Source organism: Pseudorca crassidens, chromosome 6, assembly GCF_039906515.1.
Source record: "Pseudorca crassidens isolate mPseCra1 chromosome 6, mPseCra1.hap1, whole genome shotgun sequence".
Taxonomy (NCBI): domain Eukaryota; kingdom Metazoa; phylum Chordata; class Mammalia; order Artiodactyla; family Delphinidae; genus Pseudorca; species Pseudorca crassidens.
In genome coordinates this window covers 63,977,648-63,992,264 of record NC_090301.1, presented here as the reverse complement: position 1 = coordinate 63,992,264, position 14,617 = coordinate 63,977,648, and the positions used below count along the sequence as shown (strand labels likewise).

General features: G+C 39.6%; 1 long non-coding RNA gene across 2 annotated transcripts in view; it reads left to right on the top strand.

Annotated features, from left to right (window-relative positions):
• Positions 1-14,617, top strand: part of LOC137226565 (uncharacterized) — a 115,194-nt gene that overhangs the window by 37,220 nt on the left and 63,357 nt on the right. The window lies entirely within an intron of this gene.

Here is a 14,617-nt window from a genome sequence, read left to right as displayed (position 1 = left end):
CCATACTGTTTTCCAAAGTGGCTGCACCAACTTACATTCCCACCAGCAGTGTAGGAGGGCTCCCTTTTCTCCATACCCTCTCCAGCACTTATTATTTATAGGTGTTTTGATGATAGCCATTCAGACTGGTGTCTGATTGAGGTTTTGATTTGCATTTCTCTAATAATTAGCAATGTTGAGCATCCTTTCATGTGCCTGTTGACCATCTATATGTCTTCTTTAGAGAAATGTCTATTCAGGTCTTCTGCCCATTTTTTGATTGGGTTGTTTGGTTTTTCTGTTATTAAGTTGTATGAGCTATTTGTATATTTTGGAAATTAATCCCTTGTCAGCTGTGTCATTTGCAAATATTTTCTCCCAGTCTGTGGGTTGTCTTTTTGCTTTGTTTATGGTTCCTTTAGCTGTGCAAAAGCTTATAAGTTTGATTAGTTCCCATTTATTTTTGTTTTTATTTCTATTGCCTTGGGAGACTGACATAAGATAACATTGCTACAATATATGTCAGAGAATGTTTTGCCTATATTCTCCCCTAGGAGTTTTATGGTGTCATGTCATAGTTAAGTCTTTAAGCCATTTTGAGTTTATTTTTGTGTATGGTGTGAGGGTGTGTTCTAAAATCATTGATTTACATGTGGCTGTCCAGCTTCCCCAACACGACTTGCTCAAGAGATTGTCATTTCTCCATTGCATATTCTTGCCTCCTTTGTCAAAGATTAATTGACTGTAGGTATGTGGGTTTATTTCTGGGCTCTCTATTCTGTTCCATTGATCTATATGTCTGGGGTTTTTTTTGTTTTTGTTTTTGTTTTTACATCTTTATTGGAGTATAATTGCTTTACAATGGTGTGTTAGTTTCTGCTTTATAACAAAGTGAATCAGTTATACATATACATATGTTCCCATATCTCTTCCCTCTTGCGTCTCCCTCCCTCCCACCCCTCTAGGTGGTCAAAAAGCACCGAGCTGATCTCCCTGTGCTATGCAGCTGCTTCCCACTAGCTATCTATTTTACGTTTGGTAGTATATATATATATATATATGTCCATGCCACTCTCTCACTTTGTCACAGCTTACCGTTCCCTCTCCCCATATCCTCAAGTCCATTCTCTAGTAGGTCTGTGTCTTTATTCCCGTCTTACCCCTAGGTTCCTTCATGACATTCTTTTTCTTAGATTCCATATATATGTGTTAGCATATGGTATTTGTCTTTCTCTTTCTGACTTACTTCACTCTGTATGACAGACTCCAGGTCCATCTACCTCACTACAAATAACTCAATTTCGTTTCTTTTTATGGCTGAGTAATATTCCATTGTATATATGTGCCACATCTTCTTTATCCATTCATCCGATGATGCACTTAGGTTGCTTCCATGTCCCGGCTATTGTAAATAGAGCTGCAATGAACATTTTGGGACATGACTCTTTTTGAATTATGGTTTTCTCAGGGTATATGCCCAGTAGTGGGCTTGCTGGTTCATATGGTAGTTCTATTTGCAGTTTTTTAAGGAACCTCCATACTTGTCTCCATAGTGGCTGTACCAATTCACATTCCCACAGCAGTGCAAGAGTGTTCCATTTTCTCCACACCCTCTCCAGCATTTATTGTTTCTAGATTTTTTGATGATGGCCATTCTGAATCGTGTGAGATGATATCTCATTGTAGTTTTTTGTTTGTTTGTTTGTTTTTTGTTTGTTTGTTTTGCGGTACGTGGGCTTCTCACTCTTGTGGCCTCTCCTGCTGCGGAGCACAGGCTCCGGACGCGCAGCCTCCGGACGCACAGGCTCAGTGGCCATGGCTCACGGGCCCAGCCACTCTGCAGCATGTGGGACCTTCCCGGACCAGGGCACGAACCCGTGTCCCCTGCATCGGCAGGCGGACTCTCAACCACTGTGCCACCAGGGAAGCCCTCATTGTAGTTTTGATTTTCATTTCTCTAATGATTAATGATGTTGAGCATTCTTTCATGTGTTTGTTGGCAATCTGTATATCTACTTTGGAGAAATGTCTATTTAGGTCTTCTGCCCATTTTTGGATTGTGTTGTTTTTTTTTTGTTATTGAGCTGCATGTAAATTTTGGAGATTAATCCTTTGTCAGTTGCTTCATTTGCAAATATTTTCTCCCATTCGGAGGATGGTCTTTTGGTCTTGTTTATGGTTTCCTTTGCTGTGCAAAAGCTTTGAAGTTTCATTAGGTCCCATTTGTTTATTTTTGTTTTTATTTCCATTTCTCTAGGAGGTGGGTCAAAAAGGATCTTGCTGTGATTTATGTCATACATTGTTCTGCCTATGTTTTCCTCTAAGAGTTTGATAGTTTCTAGCCTTACATTTAGGTCTTTAATTCATTTTGAGCTTATTTTTGTGTATGGTGTTAGGGAGTGTTCTAATCTCATACTTTTACATGTACCTGTCCAGTTTTCCCAGCACCACTTATTGAAGAGGCTGTCCTTTCTCCACTGTACATTCCTGCCTCCTTTATCAAAAATAAGGTGACCATATGTGCATGGGTTTATCTCTGGGCTTTCTGTCCTGTTCCATTTATCTATCTTTCTGTTTTTGTGCCAGTACCATACTGTCTTGATTACTGTAGCTTTGTAGTATAGTCTGAAGTCAGGGAGCCTGATTCCTCCAGCTCCATTTTTCGTTCTCAAGATTGCTTTGGCTATTCGGGGTCTTTTGTGTTTCCATAAAAATTGTGAAATTTTTGGTTGTAGTTCTGTGAAAAACGCCAGTGGTAGTTTGATAGGGATTGCATTGAATCTGTAGATTGCTTTGGGTAGTAGAGTCAATTTCACAATGTTGATTCTTCCAATCCAAGAACATGGTATATCTCTCCATCTATTTGTATCATCTTTAATTTCTTTCATCAGTGTCTTATAATTTTCTGCATACAGGTCTTTTGTCTCATTAGGTAGGTTTATTTCTAGATATTTTATTCTTTTTGTTGCGGTGGTAAATGGGAGTGTTTTCTTAATTTCACTTTCAGATTTTTCATCATTAGTGTATAGGAATGCAAGAGATTTCTGTGCATTAATTTTGTTTCCTGCTACTTTACCAGATTCATTGATTAGCTCTAGTAGTTTTCTGGTAGCACCTTTAGGATTCCCTATGTATAGTATCATGTCATCTGCAAACAGTGACAGCTTTACTTCTTCTTTTCCGATTTGGATTCCTTTTATTTCTTTTTCTTCTCTGATTGCTGTGGCTAAAACTTCAAAAACTATGTTGAATAAGACTGGAGTGGGCAACCTTGTCTTGTTCTTAATCTTAGTGGAAATGTTTTCAGGTTTTCACCATTGAGGACAATGTTGGCTGTGGGTTTGTCATATATGGCCTTTATTATGTTGAGGAAAGTTCCCTCTGTGCCTACTTTCTGCAGGGTTTTTATCATAAATGGGTGTTGAATTTTGTGAGAAGCTTTCTCTGCATCTGTTGAGATGATCATATGGTTTTTCTCCTTCAATTTGTTAATATGGTGTATCACGTTGATTGATTTGCGTATATTGAAGAATCCTTGCATTCCTGGAATAAACCCCACTTGATCATGGTGTATGATCCTTTTAATGTGCTGTTGGATTCTGTTTGCTAGTATTTTGTTGAGGATATTTGCATCTATGTTCATCAGTGATATTAGCCTGTAGTTTTCTTTCTTTGTGACATCCTTGTCCGGTTTGGGTATCAGGGTGATGGTGGTATCGTAGAATGAGTTTGGGGGCTTCCCTCGTGGTGCAGTGGTTAGGAATCTGTCTGCCAATGCAGGGGACATGGGTTCAAGTCCTGGTCTGGGAAGATCCCACATGCTGTGGAGCAACTAAGCCTGTGAGCCACAACTACTGAGCCTGCGCATCTGGAGCCTGTGCTCCACAACGGGAGAGGCCGCAGCAGTGAGAGGCCTGCGCACTGCATTGAAGAGTGGCCCCCGCTCGCTGCAACTGAATAAAGCCATCGCACAGAAATGAAGACCCAACATAGCCAAAAGTAAATTAATTAATTAATTCATTAATTTAAAAAAAAAAGAATGAGTTTGGGAGTGTTCCTCCCTCTGCTATATTTTGGAAGAGTTTGAGAAGGACAGGTGTTAGCTCTTCTCTAAATGTTTGGTAGAATTCACCTGTCAAGCCATCTGGTCCTGGGCTTTTGTTTGTTGGAAGATTTTTAATCACAGTTTCAATTTCAGTGCTTGTGATTGGTTTGTTCATATTTTCTATTTCTTCAGTCTTGACAGGTTGTGCATTTCTAAGAATTTGTCCATTTCTTCTAGGTTGTGCGTTTTATTGGCATAGAGTTGCTTGTAGTAATCTCTCATGATCTTTTGTATTTCTGCAGTGTCAGTTGTTACTTCTTCTTTTTCATTCCTAATTCTATTGATCTGAGTCTTCTCCCTTTTTTTCTTGATGGGTCTGGCTAATGGTTTATCAATTTTGTTTATCTTCTCAAAGAACCAGCTTTTAGTTTTATTGATCTTTGCTATCGTTTCCTTCATTTCTTTTTCATTTATTTCTGATCTGATTTTTATGGTTTCTTTCCTTCTGCTAACTTTGGGGTTTTTTTGTTCTTCTTTCTCTAATTGCTTTAGGTGCAAGGTTAGGTTGTCTATTCGAGTTTTTTCCTGTTTCTTAAGGTAGGATTGTATTGCTATAAACTTCCCTCTTAGAACTGCTTTTGCTGCATCCCATAGGTTTTGCGTCATAGTGTCTCCATTGTCATTTGTTTCTAGGGTTTTTTTCTTTTTTTTTTTTTTGTGGTACCTGGGCCTCTCACTGTTGTGGCCTCTCCCGTTGCAGAACACAGGCTTCGGACGCACAGGCTCAGTGGCCATGGCTCACAGGCCCAGCCACTCCACGACATGTGGGATCTTCCCGGACCAGGGCACGTATCCATGTCCCCTGCATCAGCAGGCGGACTCTCAACCACTGCACCACCAGGGATGCCCTCTAGGTATTTTTTGATTAAATGCTCCCACCAAAAGACACAGACTGGCTTACTGGATACAAAAACAAGACCCATATATATGCTGTCTACAAGAGACCCACTTCAGGCCTAGGGACGCATACAGACTGAAAGGGAGGGGATGGAAAAAGATATTCCATGCAAATTGAAATCAAAAGAAAGCTAGAGTAGCAATTCTCATATCAGACAAAATAGACTTTAAAATAAAGACTATTACAAGAGACAAAGAAGGACGCTACATTATGATCAAGGGATCGATCCAAGAAGAAGATATAACAGTTGTAAATATTTATGCACCCAACATAGGAGCACCTCAATACATAAGGCAAATACTAACAGCCATAAAAGGGGAAATTGACAGTAACACATTCATAGTAGGGGACTTTAACACCCCACTTTCACCAATGGACAGATCATCCAAAATGAAAATAAATAAGGAAACACAGGCTTTAAATGATACATTAAACAAGATGGACTTAATTGATATTTATAGGACATTCCATCCAAAACAACAGAATACACATTTTTCTCAAGTGCTTATGGAACATTCTCCAGGATAGATCATATCTTGGGTCACAAATCAAGCCTTGGTAAATTTAAGAAAATTGAAATTGTATCAAGTATCTTTTCTGACCACAATGCTATGAGACTAGATATCAGTTACAGGTAAAAATCTGTAAAACATACAAACACATGGAGGCTAAACAATACACTACTTAATAACAAAGTAATCACTGAAGAAATCAAAGAGGAAATCAAAAAATACCTATATGTCTGTTTTTGTACCAATACCATGCTGTTTTGATTACTGTAGCTTTGTCGTATTGTCTGAAGTCTGGAAGGGTCGTGACTCCAGCTTTGTTCCTTTTCCTGAGGATTGCTTTGGCAATTCTGTTTTGTTGTTCCATATAAACTTTAGTATTATTTGTTCTAGTTATGTGAAAAATGTCATGTAATTTGATAGGGATCACATTAAATCTGTAGATTGCTTCGGGTAGTATGGCCATTTTAGCTATATTAATTCTTCTAATCCAAGAGCATGGGATATCTTTCCATTTCCTTGAATAACATTCAATTTCCTTTATCAGTGTTTTATAGTTCTCAGCATATGTCTTTAACCTCCTTGGTTAGGTTTATTCCCAGGTATTTTATTTTTGAATGTGATTTTTTAAGGGATTTTTTTTTAACTTTCTCTTTCTGATATCTCATTATTAGTGTAAAGAAATGCAACAGATTTCTGTATATTTATCTCATATCCTGCTACCTTGCTGAATTCATTTATCAGTTCTAATAGTTTATTTTGTGTGTGGAATCTTTAGGGTTTTCTACATTGAGTACTGATCATCTGCATATAATGACAAGTTTACCTCTTCCCTTTTGATTTGGCTACCTTTTAATTCTTTCTCTTGTCTGATTACCATGGCTAGGACTTCCAATACTCTGTTAAATAGAAGTGGTGAGAGTGGGCATCCTTGTCTTATTCCAGAGTTTAGTGGGAAAGCTTTCAGCTTTTCACCATTGAGTATTATTTCAGCTGTGGGTTTGTCATAAATGGCTTTTATTATGTTGAGATATGTTCCTTCTATACTCACTTCGGTAAGAGTTTTTATCATGAATGGATGTTGAATTTTATCAAATGCTTTTTCTGCATCTATTGAGATGATCATGTGGTTTTTGTCTGCTTTTGTTGTTGTGGTATATCACATTGATTGATTTGAGTACACTGTACCATCCTTGTGATCCTGGAATAAACCTAACTTGATCATGGTGTATGATCCTTTTTATGTATTGTTAGATTCAGTTTGCTAATATTTTGCTGAGGATTTTTGCATCTATATTCATCAGTGATATTGGCCTGTAATTTTCTTTTTTGGTAGTATCTGTGTCTGGGTTTGGTGTAAGGGTGATGGTGGCTTCATAGAATGACTTTGAGCTTGTTCCTTCCTCTTCAATCTTTTGCAAGAGTTTGAGGAGAGTTATAAGTTGTTCTTTGTATGTTTGGTAGAATTCCCCAGTGAAGCCATCCAGTCCTGGACTTTTGTTTACAAGGAGGTTTTTTTGTTTGTTTGTTTTTTAATTACAGATTCCATTTTTTAAATAATTTTAAAAATTTAATTAATTTATTTTTTGGCTGCAGTGGGTCTTCGTTGCTGCACACGGGCTTTCTCTAGTTGCAGCAAGCAGGGGCTGTTCTTCGTTGTGGTGTGCAGGCTTCTCATTGTGGTGGATTCTCTTGTTGTGGAGCATAGGCTCTAGGCATGTGGGCTTCAGTAGTTGTGGCGTATGGGCTTAGTTGCTCCATGGCATGTGGGATATTCCCAGGCCAGGGCTTGAACCTGTGTCCCCTGCATTGGCAGGTGGATTAACCACTGCACCACCAGGGAAGCCCACAGATTCTATTTTACTTCTAGGGTTCAGTCTGTTCACATTGTTCCTTCTTGATTCAGTTTTGGCAGGTTGTATGTTTCTAGAAACTTATCCATTTCTTCTAGGTTGTCCATTTTGCTGGCATATAAACTGTTCATAATATTTTCTTATGGTATGTTATATTTCTGCAGAAACAGTTGTTATTTCTCCTCTTTTATTTCTTGTTTTGTTTATTTCAGTTCAGTTTCTTTTGTTCTTAATGAGCCTGGCCAGAGGTTTGTCAAATTTTTTAATCCTTTCAAAAAACCAGCTCTTAGTTGTATTGATTTTTTCTGTTTTTTAAATCTCTACTTTATGTCCTCTACAATCTTTATTATTTCCTTCTGCTGATGTTAAGCTTTATTTGTTCTTCTTTTTCTAATTCTTTTAGGTGGTTGGTTAGATTGTTTATTTGAGATTTTTCTTATTTTTTTAGAAAGGCCTGTATTGCTATGAACTTCCCTTTTAGAACTGCTTTTGCTGCATCCCATAGATTTTGTATGGCTGTGTTTTCATTCTCATTTGTCTCGAAGTATTTTTTTAACTTCCTCTTTGATTTCATCATTGACTCATTGGTTTTTTTAGTAGCATGTTGTTTAGTCTCCATGTAATCATTTTTTCTCGTTTCTCTTTCTATGGTTGATTTCTAGTGTCATGCTATTTTGGTCAGAAAAGACACTGGAAATAATTTCTATCATCTTAAATTTGTTGAGGCATGTTTTGTGACCTGTGTGGTCTATCCTAAAGAATGTTCCATGTGTGCTTGAAAAGAATGTGTATTCTGGGTTTTTTTGGATGTAGTGTTCTATAGATATTAATTAAGTCTAACTGTTCTATTATGTCATTCAGGATCTCTGTTGCCTTATTGATTTTCTGTCTGGAAGATCTGTCCATTGATGTCAGTGGGGTGTTAAAATCTCCTACTATTATTGTATTCCAATCGATTTATCCCTTTATATCTGTTAGTATTTGTTTTATGTATTTAGGTGCCACTATATTGGGTGCATATATGTTAACAAGTGCGATATCCTCTTCTTGTATTGATCCTTTTATCATGATATAATGTCCTTCTTTGTCTTTCTTTATGGCCTTTGTTTTAAAGTCTATTTTGTCTGATATGAGTAGTTCTACCCCTACTTTCTTGTCATTTCCATTTGTGTGAAATAACTTTGTCCATCCCCTCACTTTCAATCTGTGTGTCCTTGCCCTAAAGTGGGTCTCCTGTAGGCAGCATATTGTAGATTCTTGTTTCATTATCCAATCTGCCACTCTGAGTCTTTTGATGGGAGCATTTAATCCATTGACATTTAAATAATTTTTTAAAATATTTATTTATTTTTGGCTGCGTTGGGTCTTCGTTGCTGCGTGTGGGCTTTCTCTAGTTGCAGTGAGTGGGGGCTACTCTTTGTTGTGTGTGGGCTTCTCTTGTTGCAGAGCATGGGCTCTAGGTGAGCAGGCCTCAGTAGTTGTGGCACATGGGCTCAGTAGTTATGACTCGCAGGCTTAGTTGCTCTGCAGCATATGGGATCTTCCTGGACCAGGGATTGAACCTGTGTCCCCTGCATTGGCAGGCGGATTCTTAACCACTGCACCACCAGGGAAGTCCCAACATTTAAGTAATTATTGATAAGTATGTATTTATTGCCACTAGACATTGTTTTCCAGTTGATTTTATATTTCTTCTTTGTTCCTTTCGTCTTTTCATTTTTCCTTTTGTGGTTTGATGGTTTTCTTTTGTATTATGTCTGAGTTCCTTTCTTTTTGCTTTTTGTGAATCTATTGTATGTTTTTGATTTGTGGTTACCCTGATTTTCAAGTATGTTAACACATAACTATATCTATTTGCTTTAGACTGGTAGTCATATAAGCTCAAACACATTCTGAAAGATCTATATATTCTTACTTCCCTCCCCGACATTTTGTGATTTTGAGGTCCTCTTTTATATCTTCATGTTTATCCTTTTACTGCTCATTGTAATTATAATTACTTTCACAGAATTTTTTGATTGTTTTTTAATCTATGTACCGGCTTTTTAAAGTAATCTTCAATCCTTTTACATATTTACCTTACCAGTTTTGATTTTCCCTTTCCTATAGATTCTTGCTTCTTTTGTCTCTAGAGAAGACCTTTCAATATTTCTTTTAAGATAGGTTTAGTACTGCTATATTCTTTTCGTTTTTAACTTGTCTGAGAAGTTCTTTCTCTCTCATATTCTAAATGATAATCTTGCTGGGTAGTGTATCCTAGGTTGCAGGTTTTTCCCTCTCAGGACTTTGAATGTATCTTGCCACTTCTTTCTGGCCTGCAAAGTTTCTGTAGAGAAATCAGCTGATAGCCTTATGGAGGTACCCTTATAACTGACTTTTTCTTTTTCCCTTGTTGCCTTTAGAATTCTCTCTTTAACTTTTGCCGTCTTAATTATAATATGTCTTGGTTTGGGTTCATCTTGTTTGGGACCCTCTGTGCTTCCTATACCTTGATGTCTGTTTTCTCTTTTAAGTTTGGGAAGTTTTTAACCATAATTTCTTCAAATACATTTTTGACCCCCTTTTCTCTTTCTTCTCCTTCTGGGATTCCTATTATGTATAGATTGTCATGCTTTGTATTATCCTATAGATCTCATATGGTGCTTTCATTTTTTTCTTTTGTTTTTCTGTCTGCTGTTCTGATTGGGTGATTTGTTATTCTTCTTCCAGATCGCTCATTCATCCTTCTGCATTATTTAGTTTGCTATTTATTGTCTATAACTCGGTTTTCATTTCAGCAATTGAGTTGTCTGAGTTTGATTGGCTTTTCCTTATAGTTTCTAATTCCTTGTTAGTGATCCCCATTTCTATTGATAGCCTTTCTTAATTCTTTCAGCATTTCAGACTGGAGCATTGTTTGTCCTTTCAGGGGATTTCTCTTGTTCTTTTAGTTGGGAATAGTTCCTTTGCTTTTTCATTTTTCTTATATTTCTCTGACTCTATAAATCTAGGAGAAACAGCTATCAACCGTGGTTTTGAAGGGCTGTTTTTTATGTTGGGCTGTCCCTGTGTAGCCTGCTTGAGTCCAGTATTTTTGGTGTGAGGGCTGTTTTTGGTATGGATTCTTGCCACATCTTTCCTTAGTGTGTGCTGGCCCTTGTCCCCTTGATAGGGGGTGTGTTTGGTGTTGTGGTGACCAGAGCCTGCACTGGATGTTGGGCAGGGCTTCCTCTCTGCTCTGTGGTTGTCACAGCCCTGTTGGGGTCAGGGTCTGCTCTCCAGCTGTTGGAATAGAAGCCCCCAGGTCTGGTTCTAAGCTGCATTGTGAGGTAGGCAGAACTAGAGCATTCTCGCTGGGAAAGGAGCGACTGTGTGTGTTCTTCCCCAGGAGATGTCTACCAGGACGTCTGATTCTGTGATGCCACCTGCCACCTGGTGTGTGTGCCCACAAAGATCACTGTTGCTGGTGCTGTCCTCGGGAGCCACCTCCACTTGTGGACTCCAGTCATTGGCTCAGAAGTCTCTTAGGTACACATGCACACTCATAAAACCATCAGCACATAAACCCTCGGGAGCTGCGTCCCCTGAACCCACAGATAATCAACTCAGGAATACGTACACAGTCCTGGTTCCAAAATCCACCAGAGTGAGAACCCAACAGGGCTGCCTCCCCAGGCCCACAGTGGATTGCCAGTAACGGGCTCATACTTCAGCCCCGCCTCTGCATGTTCATGCCCACAGAGTTCACAGAACCCACTGTGGCTGCAGCTCCACCCCACTGACAATGAGGCTGTTATGGCAGACTGACGCCCCTCCTTTCCCATGTTGACAATGGGCTCCTATGGAGGACCCGGGCTTTTTATGTTAGGAAATTTTAATTTTTTGGCAGCACCATCTTTCACACAGCAACAGTTTTGAGCAGTATGTTCAAGAGCTGTGCTAGGAACCATGGAGTATACAGAGAGATGTAAAATTGGATCATTGCCCTCAAGGCAGTTGAAAGGACATGGTGTGGTACAACAGAAACAGAATGGGCTCCAGAGTCACAGTCCCTGGTTAAAATCCCTGCTTAGATTCATGTTAGCTGCTTCCTCAGCCAATTTACTTAACTTCTCAGAGACTCAGTTTCCTTATCTGTAAAGTACAGATAAAATACCTACTTCTCAATATATTAGTAAAATACGGTGACTTTAAAACACCAAATATAGTACCCAGATTCTAACAACTGCACAGTGTGTTTGAAAAAAAGAGTTTGGGAGGAAATGCCTATCACATGAAAATATAGGCAGGAAATGCTTAGTGCTACGTTGATGGCATAGATGATCATTACTATAGAATGCAGAGGAAGGAGCTCATTTCTAGGAGAATGTGGTCATAACATATTGATTGAAGAAACAAGAACAGAAGCTGGATCCTGAAAGGTTAGTAGTCTGTGGAGAAAAGCAAGGGCATCATCCCAGGAAGGGAGAGCCAAGGTGTGGACACAACAGTGTGCTGAATATGTTTGGATATAGGCAGAGCCCACTTGGAGTAGAGGGCAGAAAGCTGGAAAGACAGACTGTGCTCAGCTTAGAGAGGGCATTAAATGCCAGGCTAATGGGTGTGGGACTTTCTCATAGGAATCCTCTTTGGATTTATGAGCAGGGTTATAATGTGATGGAAGGAGTGTTTTGGATTGATGACATTTTGGCAGCCAGCCATATAGATTGGGGTCAGCAAGAGAGGGAAGAAGGTCAGAGACTGGCTAAAACTGTAGGCCAAGCATTAGCTAATAAGGACATCTTCTAGGGTGCTGGCATTGGAAAGACAATAGAATAGAAGAGAAAGTTGTGAGCATCAGGAAAGTAAGAACTGAAAAGACTGAATTTTGAGTAGGTAATGCTAAATGGTGACAAGGAGGGAGTCTTCAGAGATGACATCCACATTCTAAGCCCAGTGACTAGATGAGTAATAGCACCATTGAACAAAAGCAGAGGTGGAGGACAGAGAAGAACAATGCTTTAGTAATTTGCAGAAAATATGATTCACTTATATTAACATAGTGCATTTGAAGTGAAGGTGATATAATCTAGTGGAAAAGTTCACCATTCAGTTGGAAATGCAAGCCTGGTGCCAGGAGGGACAGTGGAGCTAAAGCTATAGAACTAAGATTCAGTGGCAGTAGACACAGTTGAAGGCATGGGGTGAGAGACTTTATATTAAGAGTGGCAACGTCTCAGGCATGCTCATATATATTAAGGGCAGAAAATGGAGTTAGTGAAGAGGACAGAGAAAGAAAGGTCAGAGAGAATGGATAAGAACTATAACAGTATGGTGCTGTGAGAGCCAAACGAGAGGAGAGGGTCAAAACGAAGATGGGAACAGAAAATCAACCATATCAGATACTGCAGAAAGGTTGATGAGAACAAGAAATTGATAATGTCCGTGGGTTCAACTCTTATGAGGTCAGTGCGCTTCTTGCATATGGGTTCAGAATGCTGGGAGGGCCATTTGCAGAACAAGAGAGAAGATAGTGATGTAAACTGTGGGCCCTGAGAGCCGACTACCTGGATTTCAGTCCCATCTCTGCTCCAAGCTTGCTGTGTGATCTTGTGCAAGATGCTTAACTCCTTTATGCCTCCATCTCCCCATCTTTAAAATGGAGATAATAATGGTAATAATAGTAGCTAACTCATAAGGTTTTTGTGAGGCTAAAGGACAATGTGTATACAGTTCTAAGACAGTATAGGCACAGAGTAGGCACTCAAGTGTTATTTATCATTGAAACCGTGGGTAATCATTAGTCAAATTCATTTTACCTGTCTTCGCTAATCAAGGTCATCTACAAAAGACTTGTCCTCCAAGCGGCAAGTAGCCTAAACAATAAGATGTTTGCCCAATAGTAGAAACTAACACACCATTGTAAAGCAATTATACTCCAATAAAGATGTTTAAAAAAAAAATTAAAAGTTTGTCCAAGTTTTTTTCCGGCAGCTTGGAGTCAGCTGAGTCTAGTTCCAGCTGAGCTGGTTGAGACAGGATAGGACCACGGAGCCTCCAGCTGGGCATGCGCAAGTGTCTTTTGACGTCAGAGGGCCGAAAACTCCACCCTCAGAGCGTGCCAAGCGCCTTCATTTTTCGAACAGGCAGAGCCTTGTAGCATAGTTAAGCCTGTGCAGAGTGATGATTACTGCCCGTTTTCCCAATCGCCCTTCCCCTCGCCTCAGACCACCCTGATTCTTTATTCTTTATCCCATAAATACCGCATACCCCTTGTTTTCCGTGAGGCACAGCTGAGACGTATCCTCCATCTCCTTGCTTGGTTTGCCTTGTGAATTACCCGCTCTGCTGCAAACCTCGGTGTCTTAGCATTTTGGCTTGCTGTGCATCAGGTAAGATGAACCTGGTTTGGTAACATTTCTTTATTAGTATTACTATTTCTGGAGGTGGAGGCAGGGTGGCATTTGGTCAAGAGTCTTGGTAGGGAAAAGCAGAAGTAAAGTAGCCGGATAGCTTGGGAAATCTTCCCAGGCACGGGTGTGTGCATATCTGCAGGCAGTTAGGAAGGGGAGCCAGGGCAGGAGTAGAAACTGAAGGTACCAGGGAAGAAGAAACGTAGTGGAGCAAAGGCACCAAGGAAAAAGAGAGTATGGATTTAAGAACTCAAGTTGACTAATTAGTCTGGGAAAGAAGGGTTAGACACCACCGGAGATCATAAAAAAGAGCAGCGTATTCATATGCAGATAGAATTTTGAACAGACCAGAGGGTGAACAAGAAAACACACAACTGTAGACTTTTTTCCTCCCAGTAAAGGAAGTACTGAGGCATTGGCCAAAAGTGAGAAGAGCTGAGTGGATGAAGGTCTCTGCAAGCATTTGCAAAGTTTCATAACAAACTCTGTTGATAAGTTTAAGCTTCCTTCAGACTTTTTTTTTTTTTAACCTCATAGTGGCTCCAAGTAGAAAGTAGAGAACAAAGGAGAGTTAAAAGCAGTTAGATAATATTGTAGGATTAACCTAGTACTCTCCAGCAGTATGGTTAAGAGAGCTGGCAGTGGAAACCAGCACTCAGCCTGGTAAGTCAACGCGCCTTCTGTTGGGAGGCAAACCAAGGAGAGCCACCACTAGCAGAGGCCATGGCTCACCCGAGGATCTAAGTGACCCGTACAGATACCTCTTGTATGGTTTGAACAATAAGCCAACACCCTGAAAAGTCTGACTTCTCAAGGCCTCTTCAAGGTCCTTTTAGATCTGGTTTTAAAAAGCTTTCCCTTTTCACCTAGAATAACAGTTGATATTGAGGGGTCTACCAGGT